We start from the raw sequence: 16,079 nt of genomic DNA on the forward strand, positions 1-16,079 counted from the left end.
CAGTTATATCATTTGTTTAGTGTTAAGAATCATTTGTTTCCTATTCATTTATTTTGTCATTTCGTGTAGTCTTCTTTATTTGTTTCCTCATACACTTTTTGGATGATTTGTTATTATGATTAGCAGATAAGTTCTTCTCCTTGACATGTGCTCAATGAGTTTTGTGCTTGAAGTTTTCTGTACAGCATTTGCACTGTGATGATTCACCGCAAATTTGAGACATACTGGTATCCTCACATATTTCACAGATTTCATGGATAGGTATGTGCCGACTTATAGGGGGAAACCTCTTGGGTTTATGATAAAGCTGGCTGATTTAATACCTGAGCATAGCTATATCAGTAGCTTGTCGCACCACAGCAAAGGTGTGTGTCGGAACAGCTTGAAAACTGCATTTTTGATTCAGAAATAATTGCACAAGTCTTGGAGCCACAATTCCTCTCAGAATTAATCTTGAAATATAGTAATGGTTTGGTTTCTTCTGTTGATATTGTATGTCCTGCCAATGGTCGAATGCATTGTCTGTTGCAGCAGTCATAGTGAGGAGATGATAGTGGTGACACATAAGTTGATTTGCAATCCGATAGTGGATCTTGGCGTGATTTTGATCATACCACTGATCCCGATGAAGATATCTTGCGAGATGGACATGGGTTGTCCACGCCAGAGGCATGTCGACGGTCAAATGTGGTTTTTTTTCCTGTGATTTGATTAAGGTTATCGCCTGTGGAGCAATGTGTTCCAGTTGGTGGTTTTCAAGTGTGGTCACATTTATGGTTAACTGCCTATGGTACGACATATTTTACTGGTGGTACTTTTCCGTCTGTCGTTATCGTTTATGGGTTATCGCCAGTAGTGCAATGATGTTTGCCTTGTAGTATTTCGATTGTGGATCGCCAGCGCCAGGGGCGCATCATCGACGAAATATTGTATTACTTGGCGTGAGCACATGAAGTGTGAGTTGTGGTAGAAGAAAATATTAGTTGAATAGGAAGGAAATGGCGAACTGAAACAGATAACGGAAGATAATCAGAAACCCAATGCACTATAAATCATAAAAACTGGTATTTTACGTCTTTCCAGCAGATTATATCAGTATGTCGATTTTTGAGAGTTGTAGGTCAGTTTCAGAGGGAAAGATGAATTCATGCCAAAGTCTAATCTATCCTGACAGCACATTAAGAAGGGTACAGGTGGCAGTCAGTGGTGTTCAACCCTAGCTGTGTCAGTGGCACTATCCAATAAGCTGGCATGAGGAGAACTATCAAAGTCCAGATTGACAAAGTAGAAAGGGTTAGAGGTAGCTAGACTTGGTAACCGGTAGAATATAATTAGAAGTAAGTGCTGTATGGTCTGAGAGCGCTTGAAGTATGACATGCAGCTGTGTCCTCTTAGTTCGTTGGGTGCATGAGTGGTGTTGGAAAACTAACGGTACACTGACAAACACTATAGTAACAGAACTTCACCTCTGAAAAATCTTTAGTTTATTTCTTTCAGATAAGTGGTTAATTATCGATGTTTATTAAAATAAAAAAGATCTGTAACTTTAGCTGTAACATTGTATAATAAAAGAAAGCAGTAAGGCACAATTCAATTCTTTGCATTAATTATATTGTAAAGTTTCAACTGCAAACAGTTCATAGTTTTGTTATGGACTTTCTATTTATGGGCTTTTGTAAACATTCGTTGTAAAAACACGGCACTGAAATATGTGCTAAGGATTGTGAAAAGGACTGTGGCATTCCAAACAGCTAGCTAGAAGCAGACCAATGGCCAGCCATTGTTGGGCGCTGGGCAGGCTGCACATGTCGCAACACCACTGGCGTGGTTGGAGTGACATAGTGCGAGCTCACCTGATGGGCGAGCGGTAGTGCATGCTGCTGCTGGCATAATGTCACCGCGTGGCGGCACTGGCAGCTGGCAGCTACAGCAGACCGATCCCCGCACACCCCTCCACGAGGTGACAGGACATCCTGTTGCCTGACTGATGACGTTGGGGTGGCTAACAGGCGATAGAGGTGCACACAGACTCTTGCTCGTCCCTTTCATTCATGCCAATGAAGTAGGAAAGGAATTCCAGATGCTGCATCCAAAAGTATCAATAGGGGAGCCTCGACTGCAGCCAGCTGATAATGGAGACTCGCACCTGACGTCACGCAACTACCTGGGGCCACTGTTGTTTGACGGAAGAGTCTTGAGGGAACATACCTGAACATTATGCCGCTGTCAGTGATAAAGGCAGGACTAAAGAGCACCGAACCAAGCGATTGATGTTTCTAGACACTTCCCACAGCACTGACAACTTCTGCTGGAGGACTGTGTTCAATAAGAGTGAAAGTTGTCAACTGCTGCCCTGTCTCTTCACTGCCAACATTCCAGGTGCCTACCTGTTGCTGCCATAGGCAGGAGACAGGTCCTGCCACAGACACCACTGCTACCACTGATGATGTTAAGTATAGGGGTAATAGGGGTAACTCTTCTCTTAGCACCAGTTCACCCCCCCCCCCCCACCAGCTGCCATGTCTAACCTGTCACACACCTCATGAGTGTAGTGCTGTGTTTATTTGTGTGACTAATGTAAAGTTAATTTTGGACTCCCTGAAGACTGTTGAGAAGAGAGCATTAGGAAAGATAAAATATGTTTTTTTAATTCTTATTTTTGTGTGCTTTGTTGTATTTATTTTATTAAGTTAAACGTAATTTTTCACTTTTCTTTACTACGTTTTTTGTCAGATGTATACTTGGGTACAAGGTCAATCTAATCTAAAATTTAAGACTGGCAAAAGATCATAAACAACAAATATACTAGTATTCAAACCTCCTTTTGAAACTGAGTAACGGTATTTTGTCTTTGTCATTTGTGTGAAGTCTCACTATGTTTCACATGTCATTTAAATGCTGTTTATTTTTGTTATCACTATTTACACCGTTTTGCTAAAAGAACAAAAAGACACCTTCCTGTGAAATAAGGTTAACAGAATGTACATGTCACAAGAAAACATACTTGACTTGCCTAGATTTGCTGAATGCTTGGATAGAATTTGTCATGTTATTTGTCTCTATAGAGGATTGAGTCACTGTGAATGCTTGGGCAGGGGTAACAAAATCTCTGAGGCAGAGAATACTCAATGCTCAACACTTTTGTATTGTGGTTAGGGAAACCAATCCTCTCTGACCTCAGCTTCAGTGTTAATGGATTATTTGTCTGCATGACCTTTTAATCATTCAGTCATTGTATTTAATATCTGGGGATTATGTCAAAGACCTGAGGACCCACAAGAAAAATTCTAGCACCCAGCAAATCACATAACTTTTGGAGGCATACAGAAGTGAGTGGCAGAATGAAGTCAACACAGGGTGTGGTATTTTTTGCTTTTTAATTGACAAAGCTGTCATGATCTGGTACATCATTCTCAAAGACCCAGTTAAAGTGCCATAATTTCTTCTGTTCTGTCCAACACTAACCTCATTATTGAAGTGTGACACTCCCCATGCAGAAATTATTGGGTAACGAGGAAGTAGTGTTAGATCAGGTTAACATTCATATTTTAGGTCCTCATCTTGGTGTTCCCCAGTACTACATTTGCTATGTAGGGTTAATGACTTTCTCTACATGAGAAAATTGTGGACAGAATGTTCTTGTAACTTCATGTCCAACCTGTAGATATCTTGTACCTGGGGGGTGGGGGGGGGGAGGAGGGCTATAGGGACAAAAAATGCTGAGAACAGCTACCTGGATGTGTGAGTGATTCTCGGAAACAGTGTTCAGTGGTTCTTACATGCAGAGGGAATTCTGGCCAAAGCTCTCTCCTCCTTCCGCTTAGGATTAACAGAAGGACTCTGGTTGGCAAAGCATTTTACCTGGGCGAAGCACCAGTCCATCTCGGAAGATGGCAGAGTGGCTGGAAGTGGGTGGAGGAAGCCATTTAAAAGAGATTGCTGTTGACTAAGCTTTTGTGCAACACGGTCGAAAGGTCATAAAACTTCGTGAAGTCTCATGGCATAAGATGGGATGACACAGACAGACCAGCTGGTGTACATGTCTAGCGCAGGTTGCATTTTAATTTTCCTCCCTCCCCCCCTCCCTCTGACCCAGGAAGTCGACAGGTTCTTTTAGTGAGAGGCAAAAACATATATTCCATGGGCACAGCTGTCTGCTAAGATTAACAGCCTTCTTTCTGAAACTGGAAATGATTGGCACAGAAAGATCAGATCATTCCACAAATGAGGGACTGTGGCCCTGTCTAGACAGACGTTTTTTTGACAAGGCATGGCCACGCTTACCATGAGAATAACGCTTCCTGGTCTAAGATCTTTTTTGTTTCTTACAAGGAACATTTGGTGCCGCTGATTGGCTAGTCTCAATATGTGCAAGGTAGAGGCTTGCTCCCCAGCATAGGAACTCCGGTGCTGTGTCTGCACTAGCTACCAGACCAACAGAAGAGAGGATGGGAAATTCAATGAGCTGGGCATAGATCGATTGGTTTGTGCAATGTGGTGGCAGTTCCTTTTTGCTGATTCGACTTTTGTACCAAGATTTGGTGGAAGGTGGTTGTAGTTCTTCGATTTATGTGGTCTTTTCGTCCTCCCATGGTGGAGAACTTTAGGTCTTTCCCTAATGGGTGAGACTTGTGGTCTGTACCTCGTGGTGGACTAAGAGCCTGCGGCAGTTTCTAACTGTACTGACAGTGGAATTGCATATCATCTCGGACATATCGTGTGTCATGAGTGTGAAATTATTTGTCCTAAGTAGACTGTCTGACGTCTGACAATTCAACACGCATCGTCCTGCCTATTAGTCAAATTGGTTTAGCTAGAGCAGCGAATGGGTGCACGTCACGCTGAAATCTGGCAGGATTTCAGGGCTCTGATAGGGAAGTTTCCCACGTTCTGATAATCAGAACGCCAGATCGCATAATTTGCATTTTTTCGTGGATGCGTCAGAACATTACAGATGCAGCAGCTGCCGCCTGAATCTGGTGAAAGGATGAAGTACTGCTGCACTGGTGTAGGGCTGTTAAATGATTTCACAGCTCCCTGTTCTCAGGTGAGCCATAGATTTTGGTCTAGTTGATTGTAGCTGATTCCATTTGAATAAAGTTGGGCCTCACAGTGGATTATTCTAAACTAAGTCATATTGCATTGTAAAAGGAATTAATTGAGGGGAGGATTCGTATAGCTTCCACCTCAATGTATGCTATCCCTTCCTTAAGTGACTTGTGTTTGTCATTTTTGTGCAAGATTTAGCATCTCGTTCTCCAAAAAGTTTTGGTTACTAAGAAGTTTAACAAAACTTGAAAAGTTGTCATTATCTTGTAAACTTACATACACCACTGTTCTCATTCATATTCCATCTACTCTTTAATGCTTTTGTTTTATTGTGGTTGTACATGGGTACAGCAGCAATTTAAGGTTCAACATTATTAAATTAGTTTATTTGATTATAATAATTATTAATTTGACTTCTGAAAGTGGTTACATGCATAGGGCAACAAAAGAGTCACGAATAAATTCACTAATTCATGTAGAAGACTCTTGAGAGTAGCATACGATCTTAAGGATATTGCCAAGATAATATATTTCCTTATGTAAAGATAATAACATTTAGCTTCATTCAGACATATATTTATGATTAAAGCAAACGACAGCTTCCAATTTTTGTGACAGCGCAACAGGTTTGCTTCAGTGTGGATGCGCTAATATTGTCCAGACAGCGTTTGATAAGTTGGAAATTTGAGTCAGCCAATATCTTGATGGACGAAGCAGTCCCAATCGGCAAAGCAGTTACGGCAACCGCTCATGAGAAGCGGTAAATCTGGGTTCGGATCTGATCCAGCACAAATTTTCACTTTCGCTATTGCATTACCACTATGCTGTGTGAGACTAGAAGTCACTAATACCCACCCACAAGGACGTAGCCAAAGTGTGGGTCCAGGAGGTCCGGACCCCCCCCCCCCCCCCCATAAGCTAAATGAAAGTACACATGGTGTAGTTGCTGTGTAGTAAAATTGAAAGACATTTTGATTTTCAATCACACGACGAAAAAAGGATGTACATCATCAATAGTCAGCAATGTTAACGATAGACTTTAATTGTCTATACACCCATACACTTTCAGCTATCGCCCATCCCTGTTTTACCCATAACCAATTGTTGGCCTTGCTTGAGCTCAGTTGTATTTTTAATCAGTTCAGTCCTTACTTGCAGTTGAATCTAATGTTAAGTGCTACCGTTTATTGTTTTTTTGCTGTGTGCTGTTGTGATAGTTTCAAATTATGGACAAATCTGAGAAAGAAAGAAGAGGAATACTATTTTGATTCGTCTGCTAGCGTTATGGTAAGTTTAAAATATGTACACACAACTATAATAGCCTAATTACCTACCTATAGCAGGCTAATATTAGCTTCAAATGGTTCAAATGGCTCTCAGCACTATGGGAGTTAACATCTGAGGTCATCAGTCCCCTAGACTCAGAGCTACTTAAACCTAACTAACCTAAGGACATCACACACATCCATGCCCGAGGCAGGATTCGAACCTGCGACCGTAGCAGCATCGCGGTTCCGGAATGAAGCGCGTAGAACTGCTCGACCACAGCGGCCGGTGCTAATATTAGCTCTGGAGTCGTTATTTGGAGGCTGGGAGAACTTAGGCCAGGGGTTGCAGTATTTCAGTATTTCACAAAGCAGCGAAGCGGTAAATGTCATAACAAATAACATTAAATTAATATCAGTGCATAAAAATACACTTGTATTTGGCTGTGTTACCCAAACATCGCGTTCATCCCCAAAAATATCGCCTAAAAGGCGATGGCTGTATTTGCTTAAAAATTTGTTCAATATGGTATCATTAGCAGCCGAAGCAGCAAACTATCACTCTGTCCGGTCACCTGGGTGGTATCAATTATGAAAACCATTTCCGATACAGAACGATTGGTTTGGTGGGTGGTGGGTGGGGCGAGGGGGGGGGGGTGTAGTAGAGAGCAGGGATATGTGATACAGCACATTCCATAGTTCGTTCATTTCTAAAAGATGTTTTCAGCGCGCTGCTTCAATTTGTACGAGCCGGCAGAGCCTTTCATCCCTCCCTCGCTCTTTATCCAAAATCTATTTACGCTCCTGTAAAACTATAACAACCAAAGCCAGCAATTTCATGCACAATTAAATCTTAAAATATGCACTCATTCATGTACTATCAAATAACTAAATTTGCACATGTAAGAGAAAAATATGTGTCAGAATTCAATATTTTGTTGCGATGCATTTTATTTTATTTGAAAACAACGTACAACATCCAGTTTTTCCAAATTCTCTACCGACTTCGGACAGGTCTGCGTGTTGAGCCGCTGAGCTAGCTGTCCCTGGATTTGGAGGCGAGGTGGTTTTAATCCATCCTATGGCAACCTTGGAAATGTTGTTCAGTGCACTCCCAATTTCAATTTAGGCAAATACCAAGGTTCGCCCCTTTCTGCAGGCCACAGCTAATAGCTCGGAAGAAATCTAGCACGTTTCTTCCCTGGCAGATTACAATTACCTTAACGATGCAGCCCGTCTGCTTAAATGAAAAGAGCTGGATCGAAGGCGAGCTGAGCCTCTCTTTGGATACTCCCAGCACTAAAAGCTATATGACAAATAAATGGTAATCCATTTAGACCCCTCATTTAGACTCATCCATATATCTGGTGGGACGTTTTTTAATGCAGAAAATGATCTTTGTTATACTGCAAGACGTGACAGCCACATACTTAAATGAGGAAATCTGGGAAAGTGTAAGGCTGAATAATTCCAGATCGTATGCATTTTCGCTACTGAAAATTATTCCAGCTTCTCTGTCGAACAGAGATCTCTCTATACCAAAATCCCTGTCTGTAATAATCACGCTGTCTTAAAAGATTAGCGCTCGTGCATTCCAGATTACTCCTTCACCTCAAATCCATACTGAAAGAAAAGGAGTGTAAAATGACCTTGGAGGGTGAAGAGAGACTGGAATATGACTGCTTCTTACTGGTTTACCAATATACAGCACTACTAAGTGTCGAGATCATATCTCCGCTTGACGAAAACCCCTAGATCAATTTCGAATAAAAATGATTTATTGTTCTTTATGGAAATTTTCAGAATAAATGTGTCGTTGTAAGATCCTCTTTGACAAAATCCTGGCTATGTCCTTTCAATCCATTTCTTCCCTTTCCTTCCTCATTCTCTATTTCACAGAAATATATATAGTAGTGCCAAGAGCCGTTCGTCCAGCAAATGCACATGGTTGAGCTTCTGCATTTATAGAGTCAGATCGTACGCCTGTATTGCAACTTCAAGTATTTCAGTCGGCAGTTTTCCCTTTAAGCCACAAAGCGAATTTTCCGTTCGCTTCAGTTGCCACAAAAAAGTACAGTGTGTTCCAAAACGACAATTTAGAGTTGATCAACTGTGTTTCAGAAACAGGCATAAATAGAAAGGTGCGGTTCATGGCATGATGTTCACGAACATCTAAACTAGGTTAGTGGTTGACGAAAATGGCCAAACCCAAGCAGTGTATGGAATAGTTGATAAAGACCAAATTAGACACTGAGGTCCAACAGAACATCCATAGCTTTTGGACACGCTGCAGAAACATACCACGATCACGTGCGACCGACAGACAGTGGCACATGACGTTCAAGGAAGCCGACGGTGTTACGAACAGGACGAGTTCTGAACACGAGTGTATAAATGTGGAACGTGTGCAACAGGCAAATATCCGTAGTTCGAACAAGTCAATCGGTCAAGTGTCTCAACAGTTCTAGCTACCAACAACCACAGTGCACATGGTACTACACAAGATACTGAAACTTCATGTCTACAAGATCCAGCTGCTGCAAGCGCTTCAACCTGATGACAGGCCGTAGTATGAAACATTTGCAGTTAAGATTCTGAATAGCAATGACGATGACCCAGACTATCTGAAAGAGGTGATGTTCCCATCCGAGGCTTACTTTCATGTGTCCAGGAAGGTAAGGCGACACAGAGTGAATGTCTGGGCTCTGAGAACCCGTCTCTTGTGCATTCCTAGGACAGAAACAAGCGTATGAGAACTTAAGGTATGTTTAGGCCAGTCTGCAAATTCCAAGCGGTTAGCAACTAATGCAGCAACCCAAACTTCGAGTGAACGCACGTTGATTGCTCAACTCCATGTTTGACACTGTAGCGACGCTGCCGCGTGCTAACTGTAGCTCGCCGGTCTGTGTGTGTGTGTGTGTGTGTGTGTGTGTGTGTGTGTGTGTGTGTGTGTGTGTGCGTGTGGTGTGTGCACGTGTGTCAGTGCAGTGCTGAGCGGTAGTAATTACTGTACACGACGTCTGTGTAGTTCCGCGCCCAACCTCTAGAGGCGCTGTGTTTTCTAGCTTTTATATATGTTCTGTTTTTTATTTTTATTATTCCTTGTTTTTTGTGTTATTGGTCGTTCCGTGCCTCCTGGCTTGTGTGGACGAGTACTGTTTTCTCTCCAATAACTACGGAAGTTTTCCCAGGATTAAGGATCCTTCTGTAGAGGCCGGAAGCAAATTTTGTAACTCCGATCAGTCCATGCATGCCGCGCGTCGTTGCTGAACTGAAGGTCTTTATTCTTCTGAATCACGTTAAGCAAAGGTCGGACAGCCACCAGTTTAGCTGAACCCGACAAGTGGTGACCCCGACGTGATCCAAGCAGAAACCGACGTGATTAAGAAGAAGCAGGCGCGAGCTACGTAAGTAACGAGCACATAATAACCGAACAGCAGGCCGTCTCCAGGATTGCAGTCCGTTTGCCGCCGTTCTGGCCCGACAACCCGGTACTCTGGTTCGCGCAGGCAGAGGCAAGTTTTGACTGCACTGGAATAACGGCCGAAGCAACTAAATTTGCGCTGATTGTGAGCCAGCTCGACCAACGTTACGCTTCCGAGGTGCAGGACATAATCACAGCACCGCCCGAGAGCCGAGAGCTTATGCCAGGCTAAAATCAGAGTCGACTCGACGGGTGGCCGCGTCACAAGAGGACCGGATACGTCAGGTTCTGACACAGGAAGAAATTGGCGACAGGAAGCCTTCTCAATACCTGAGACATCTACGCAGCAAAGTTGACACCGTTACTGTGCCAGAAAGTCTGCTCAGAACGCTATGGAGCAGTAGGTTGTCGCCGCAAATAAAAGCCATAATCGCCTCACAAACGGACATGCCGCTGGATGACGTGGCGCAGCTAGCAGACCGGATTCAGGACGCGATAACACCGGCTCAGGTCAGCGCAGTCGCGGCGTTGGACAACGGTACAAACAGTACCGCGTCTGTAGCACAGGCCGACCATGATTCACTCGCGGCCAAGGTTGAGCTTTTGTGCGCCCATGTCAGTGCGCTGCTGGCACGTGACGACGACAACAATAGAAGAAGCCGATACAGACGGCGGCGTTCGAGAAGCAGATCTTCCGGCGGTACTACCAATCCGCAAGGCGAGGTACCGTTGTGCTGGTACCACCGACGATTCGGCGATCAGGCAAGGAAGTGCACATCGCCATGCTCGCACCCAAACACCACCGGCGGTCGACAATAGGCGCAACCGACTGCCAGTTATCCTCCAAGCGCCTGTTCGTTACCGATAGGAGTTCCGGCGTAAAGTTTTTAATTGACACTGGGTCGGACCTGAGTGTCATACCACGAACAGCCATACATCGTTGCCGGCCGCCAACTGCCTTCCGTATGACGGCTGCCAACAATTCTTCCGTCGCAACATATGGCACACAGAGGATGGAGCTTAATCTCGGCCTACGTCGCCCGTACGAGTGGAATTTTACAGTGGCTGACGTCACGGAGGCGATCGTCGGGGCTGACCTCCTGGCGCACTACCACCTGCTGCCGGACGTCGCGAACGCACGCTTGGTAGATAGCGTCACTGGCTTAGCAGTCACGGGTTTCCGTCGCAACACCGCAACGCACATTGCCAAGTTGGTCCATGCTACGGAGGGTGAGTACACTGAATTACTGCTTAAATATCCGAACTTGACCAGACCGCCCGGCGCTCCCAGGTTCATACCACATGACATGGTGCATCACATTCAAACGACTGATGGTCCCCCAGTAGCATGCCGACCTAGGCGTCTCGCTCCGGACCGATTGTCGATAGCGAAGGCAGTATTTGACGCCATGATTCGCGAGGGCATAATGCGGCCATCTAAGAGCCCGTGGTCCTCCGCATTACATCTTGTTCTGAAGAAGGGTGGAGCTTGGCACCAATGCGGTGACTACCGTGCGCTTAACGCGCGAACAGTGCCGGACAGATATCCCGTTCCGTTACTGACGGATCATAATCACGCTTTACATGGTGCCACGGTGTTCACAGTTCTGGACTGCGATAAAGCGTATACACAGATTCCGGTGGCCAATGACGACATTCCAAAGACTGCAATAATAACGCCTTTCGGTTTATTTGAAAGCAAATTTATGACTTTGGGTTTACGCAACGCCGCTCAGACCTGGCAAAGGTTTATAGACTCGGGCTGCCGTTTTGTTTCGCCTACCTGGATGATGTGTTAGTGTTCTCTGCCGACCATGAACAACACCGACAACAACTGCGAGATATTTTCGAGCGATTGGAGCGTTACGGTGTCGTCTTGAACGTGGACAAGTGTGTTTTTGGGGGAGTCAGAGGTGACATTTCTTGGCCATAAGATTTCTGCTGAAGGCTCTCTTCCTCTGTCCGAGAAGTTGGACGCTATCTTGCAGCTACCCCGACCAACTACGATCAAAGAATTACGTCGTTTTTTGGGGATGCTCAATTTTTATCGACGACACCTTCCCCACGCTGCGGAGCTGCAGGAACCTTTGACGGCGGCATTATCAGGCCCTAAAGTAAATAGCAAGTCTCTGATACAGCGGACAGAGGACATGTGTTCTGCGTTCGAGGCAACAAAGAGGAGCATGGCCGACGCGGCGCTTCTCGCACACCCACGGCTCGACGCGCCATCAGCAATTGTCGTAGATGCGAGCCAGACGGCGATCGGTGCCGCGTTACAACAATGGTCCGACAACGCATGGCAGCCACTGGCGTATTATTCCCACAAGCTTTCGCCTGCACAGAGAAAATGGAGCACATATGACCGTGAGCTCCTGGCAGTATACCAGGCAGTGAAATATTTTCGCCCCCAAGTGGAAGCGCGAACTTTCACGATATATACAGACCACAAGCCACTCACGTTCGCCTTCCGTCGGAATAGTGTCAACTGCTCCCCCCGTCAATTTCATCACCTTGAGCTCGTGGCCCAGTTTACTACCGACATTAGACATATTGCTGGTATCGCCAACATTGTTGCGGATTGCCTATCACGGATCAGCAGTGTTTCCAGTACCATAGACTTTCCTGCACTGGCACAGGCACAGAGAGACGACGAAGAACTCTTTGCCTGTGTTAAAGATACGGCTTCCGCATTACAACTGAAACTCGTTGATGTTCCGGGGGAAGATACACAGCTATACTGCGACGTTTCTCGCGGCCGACCTCGTGCCTTTTTGACGCCGGCTTTTAGAAGACAAGCCTTTGATACAGTACATGGATTGTGCCATCCAGGGGTACGACCGACATTCCGCCTAGTATTGCAACGTTTCGTGTGACCGGGCATACAAAAAGACTGTCGCGAGTGGGTCCGATCTTGACTTCAGTGCCAACGCTGCAAGATTAACCGCCATGTACACGCACCGATCGGTGATTTTCCTGATACCACCGCCCGCTTTTCCCACGTTCATTTGGATGTAGTCGGACCACTTCCACCTTCGAACGGACAAAGATATCTGTTTACAATGATCGACCGTTTTACACGTTGGCCGGAGGAAGTGCCGGTGGATAATATCACAGCAGACACATTAGCTTCCGCTTTTGCAATGACTTGGTTGGCAAGATTTGGGTGTCCACTACATATTACCATTGAGCGCAGACGGCAGTTTGAATCAGACCTGTTCTCACAGCTGGCCAAGTTCTGTGGTTACACCCACTATAAGACCACAAGTTATCACCCAGCAAGCAACGGAATGATCGAACGCTGGCACCGTTGTTTGAAGGATCCGCGCTGATGTGCCACGAAGAAACCTGGACAACCGCACTACCAGTGGTCTTGTTAGGCTTACGGACGACTTTCAAACCAGACCTGGGGTCGTCAGCAGCAGAACTGGTTTATGGAGAAACATTGCGCCTTCCTGGTGACTTTGTACACGCTGATGCCATAGAGACAGTTGCTACTGGCCAGCCGGATATCTTGCGACGCTTGAGGGACCATGTATCAAAGATTCGCCCTCCGAAAGCCACACGTCGTGGCAAGCCGCCCACTTTCGGGCACCAGGACCTGGAACAATGTCGTCACGTCATGCTCCGCACTGAGGGCGTTAAATCGCCTCTACAAGCTCCTTATTCTGGTCCATATGAAGTGCTACGGCGCAGTGCCTACACGATGGATATCCTAATGAACGGCAAAACCATGACTGTTGCGTTGAATCGGGTTAAACCTGCGTATGTTTTTCCTGACACTCCACTAGCGGCACCTCGTCGTAGTTCCGTGCTTCCTGGGTTGTGTGGACGAGTACTGTTTTCTCTTCAATAACTACGGAAGTTTTCCCAGGATTAAGGATCCTTCTGTAGAGTCTGGAAGCAAAGTTTGTAACTCCGATCAGTCCATGCATGCCTGGCGTCGTCAGATACACGCTCGCAATAAAGTTATTGTTGCTGAACTGAAGGTCTTTATTCTTCTGAATCACGTTAAGCAAAGGTCGGACTGCCACCAGTTTAGGTGAACCCGACAGCACCAACAGCGTTCAGCCAAAAGGGAAACACCACTGTCCTTCCTAGCACGGCTGACAGCAAGTGTTTTACATCACTTTGCTCTCCCCTGAGGGTGGTGACTTCCATCTTGCGAGTGCACTCCACTGTTTCAACTGCTGTACTTAAAGGTGTGTGTGTATATTTTCATAGGAACTTTCCTTGTTTTGGGTGTCTGAAATGGACCTCGTAAGTGTTGAACTGCTTAGTCATGAGCGAGCACCCTTGACAGAGATGAGTCAGAGGCGATCTTTGCTCTGCGAAGGTGCGAGCCAGAGTTATCTGTTGATCGCGAGGAGGGGAGATAGACAGTTGAGCTTTGGTGCTATATGTGGTTTAGTAGCAACGAGCAGCAAACATTGGGGATTATTAGGAATTATATTATGGATTAATGGAAGATTTATTGTGAAGAGAAAAAGAACGGTTTAATTTTTGTAATTCTTGGATTACAGTTATGAGATTTCATATAAAGCTTATCTATCTATTGAAGTTTCATTAAATCTTATTAAGTTAAATGACATGAGACTGCTATTGAGTTCATTTAACCCAGAGTCATTCTCCACATCCCAAAAGTCAATTGATTTCCAATTTATTTAAATCCACTACCAAAAATTATGAACCAAGACTGATAGCAATTTTTTTACAGAACGCACTTCACCTTTGTATATCTCAGAAGTTAGATTTGGCAGCTCTATTATCGAGACGCGCTGTAGCTATGAGAGCAGTTTGCACGGCGTTATCCAGTACAACCCATGTAAGGCAAACAAGGTAGAAAACAGTTCCTTTCTTTAACTAAATTTCACAAGGACCAAATTTAGTTTCAGAGTAATCAGTTTTTCATTTAATTTCATAGCCAGATGTTGTGATACCGATAAGTTTCAGACAGGGCATGATTTTCTTAGAATTCTTGCCATTAGATTTCTCTATGAAGTCTCTCAGCTGAATTTTGTCACCAAAAGTTAGCGTTATGCAAGCTTTTAGCTTTAGGGGCTGGTATGCGCAACATTCTAAACAACAAGCTCAACGTTAAGCATCTAACAGTCAACATTGCAGATCCACTTTCTCTAAAATAAATTTAAACAGTTAACTCAGTACTCATTTCCCTTCTCATTCTAACCTGTGCAAAACCACTGACGGTGCTATCCTCAGGAACAAGGATCATGCTTGCTGCATATGCTAAGACGTGCCTGTTGGCGACTACAGTCTATTGTGGAACCTTACAACAGCTTTTAGGCGGTGCATGGAGTTACCAGATAATTTTCTAACTAAATGGTACGTCTACGCTGGACCAGCTGTCCAGAGCGTCTGCAATTCCCAAGCTTCTTCCGTGTAAGCTAGATCCTCCTGTTACATCCTCCACCCGTGCTGTGTCTCGCTCTCTTGCCTTGGAGTGCTCTTGCTGACTCCCAACAGCCTCAAGCTTAACAATGGATAAGTCAAAAGTCGCAATACATGACTCCCCCCCTTCGCCTCCCCCCCCGCCCCCCCTCCCCCCCCCCCACACACACACACACACTTTAGCATCAAGGAGTCAGGGCAGCAGTCTAGTGTTATCTTCTGCTTCATGGCCATGTGGTGGGATCGTTGTTCTTCGTAAAGGAGTCAATAAATTCGACTGCTTATCTGGACTTGATAGAACAGTTTATTTTCCACTGGTCGAAAAACTGCAACCTGACAACATACTGCAACAGGATGGTGCTGCTCCTCTTTGGGCCTCTGTCATTAGGAAGGTCGCTGGACTGGCAGAGGAGGACTTTTTTCTAGCCCAAATGTCTCCAGACATAACCCCATTATATTCTTTTCTTTAGGGTTTTTGAAGGATGCTTTCTACCAGGCGTAAGTGTGGGTCATACAGGAAGTCCACGCGTTAAGGATACGCTAGACTGCACGTGGGGCAAACTGGTATATCGCATAGGTATATTGTCTGCTAAAGATGGCGCACATATTGAACTCTGTTAAACGGATGCTAAGACTTTAGGTGTGTGTGAAGATTAAGCCGCAAGAGGTACCTTTCTACTTGTACAATGTTTGAAATATACGTGATGAAAGTTGTAAAGATCGTTGAGGAACACCCTGTAATATTCCTCGTCCATAAAGAGCTATCACTTTGAGCTCGCCGATAAAAGACCCGGCTAAATGTGACTACTGCTTGCATTTTCTTGCGGCGGTCGGTTTAGCCCTCCGTCGTGTCTACTGTTACCATACACTTATAACACAGTTGTGCTGCCTTATTTGTAATTAATTTCTTACTAGTAGCCGGAGTGACTCACATC

The 16,079-nt window shown here is 44.9% G+C and overlaps 1 protein-coding gene across 3 annotated transcripts in view; it reads left to right on the forward strand.

Annotated features, from left to right (window-relative positions):
• Positions 1-16,079, forward strand: part of LOC126474976 (UDP-glycosyltransferase UGT5-like) — a 215,922-nt gene that overhangs the window by 67,566 nt on the left and 132,277 nt on the right. The window lies entirely within an intron of this gene.

Source organism: Schistocerca serialis, chromosome 4 (genome assembly GCF_023864345.2).
Source record: "Schistocerca serialis cubense isolate TAMUIC-IGC-003099 chromosome 4, iqSchSeri2.2, whole genome shotgun sequence".
In the NCBI taxonomy this organism is placed as follows: Eukaryota; Metazoa; Arthropoda; class Insecta; order Orthoptera; family Acrididae; genus Schistocerca; species Schistocerca serialis.